Consider the following 2,432-nt stretch of genomic DNA (forward strand, 5'->3'; position numbering starts at 1 on the left):
ACTTACTGGACTGGTAAGCATTGAAAGCCGAGATAGACATGTCCAAACTTGTCCTCTGACACACCGAAACGGAGGTGTTCCTTTGTCTCACTTCCAAAGCAAATCGGTCTTGACGCGCGAAGCCTCCGCGCGGCTTTCCATGACAAAATCTCTTGTTAAAAGTGAAATCTGCCGGAAAATGGCTGATGTCCAGCTCTTGTGATAACCAAAGAAAGAGCACACGACGGTCTCGTATCCACAGAGCCATCAGCTCAGAAATGGTCCGGTGGCTTGTGCCGCGTCGTCGCAGTTCAGAGCACTGAGCGTCCTTAAAGAGGTCCTTAAAGCTGTACTAATAGACCTTATTCTCTGTGAAGCCCGTAAAATTTTCACCGAAAGCCAGATACATTTTTCGAATGGTTTCCAGGTGCCAGTCTCTAACAGCTTCTGAAAAAATTTTGATGGAAAAAAACCCCAAATCATTCCGCCATTTCCAGACAATGAAAATCCGACGACAGGGCAGGACCACTCCTTCCACAAGGCATGCTCACAGGCGAATGACGTCACCAACAGGCGTGGAAAAACTCATGCATGCGCACAAGGGTTCAAGGTTGCCTGACGTGAAAACATATGAATCAAATCCATATAGTTTAAAAAAAAAATAAAGGTATGATACTTTATGGACAGACCTCGTATATTTGCTATATATTATTAATATATCCGTAATTCATACTGGGTCATTTGTCATTTTTGGCCATTTTTGTAGTGGACAACAACGAATGCCCGTAATTTGTGTACTCAATTCATGCGCAATTAATCCACTCGCCAGTGGGACCGGGGCCCTTAGAAACTGAAGACCCTTCAGACTTTCTCTCAGTGCAGTTTGGAATGCTTGTGTCGAATGAGCTGTTATTTCTGGAGACTCAGATGAGGCGTGCTAGTTGCATTTTGAACGAATGTCAGCTGCAACATTGTGGCCATCTGGTGCATCTGATCCGCATGATCCAGTAGTTAGTTGCATTAGTGTTGAGGATGCCAGCAATTGGAAAGGGTCAAGAGCATGCCCACCCTTCATCTGGCTGCAACAGATAGATGGTTAATTTTGAGATCTGAGGATGGACTAGTTGCCTGGGTAGTTGACATCCAGGCACTCAGGGCAGTTTGACTTTCATGTCCTGTTGTGATGTCATCAGTTGTTTAGTACAAACTGGAATGCAGTGGCATGACTGGAATTTCAAACACTTCATCCGAGAATGTTTTGTTGAGCTGGTCATACAACTAAAAGGACAAAACTCTCAGCCTTTTGTTTTTCTTGAAGCATTTCATCTACCAGGAAGTGGTCAAGACTTGAATTTTGCCTCTAAACATTGAGGATTGTTGCTTGGATTCTTTGAGTGTATGTGTTTAAGTTGCTATTATAAGTATTCAGGTTTGACCACATCCTCCATAACTGGCAGCCACATGTCTCATTAACTGGAAATACCAGCAGTCACCCTTTCACAAGTAGCCTCTGATCTGACAGGACAATTACAATCAAGCCTCACTTTCCTTCCTTCACACACACCTCATGCCTCACTGCTCTTTATTTCCTACTCCCCCGGCACGGGCTATTTCATCACCACCTCTGATTTGGGCCAAGATGTTTCCTGCCAAACAACCAACCCCACAGTGCCGTATGTTGGATTAACACCTAAGCTCACTAATTCATACTGTAACTGGTCCATTGTGGCATCTGTATTGCGAGTGGACCATCAAAGATTTTTCCCTTTCTCAGCCTGAGCATGATTTAGTCCTGTTTTTTTTTTCCCTTTTTTTTCAGAACAAAAATCTAAATAAATTTACCAAACCTGCTCTATAACTGTGAAATCTGCAAGCACAAAGATAAGAGAAGAGCACGGTTTGATTTGGGCTTTGTTTCTCCCTTGCAGGCTCACCAACCACGTCTGCCTTTTTTACTTATTTCTCTAAGAGATGGTGGAGGTGGAGGACGGGGTGGGGGGAGTTGTTTAAGGCCTGTTTGAATAAAATCACAATGCTGAATTCCCATCACAGTGCTCAATTTCAGGAAGAGACATTTATCTTAAAGGGCAGGCAAATTCAAAGTTTAAATTAGGGACTGTGCCATTTGATAAAGAAAAGCAGGCAGCAGTGATGCAGTTCACTGCCATTCCCAGCACTCTATAACAAGTGGATGATTCAGTATTAATGGAAGTGGGATGAACCTGTGTGACTGCATTTTTTTTTTTTTTTTCCTGACAGGGTGCCACATTCCACTTTAACTCTCTAATGTATTCATTTTAAGTCTAAAGCTGCAGTGTTTAGTAGTAGAAATGGAAGATGGCAATCATGGACCCCTGCCTAGTAACATGGATCTCCAGCTACATCACCGACAGGCCGCAGTATGTCAGACTGAGGGACACCACATCTGACACTGTGATCACCAGCACCAGAGC

The sequence above is a fragment of the Thalassophryne amazonica genome, chromosome 1, assembly GCF_902500255.1.
Source record: "Thalassophryne amazonica chromosome 1, fThaAma1.1, whole genome shotgun sequence".
Taxonomy (NCBI): Eukaryota; Metazoa; Chordata; class Actinopteri; order Batrachoidiformes; family Batrachoididae; genus Thalassophryne; species Thalassophryne amazonica.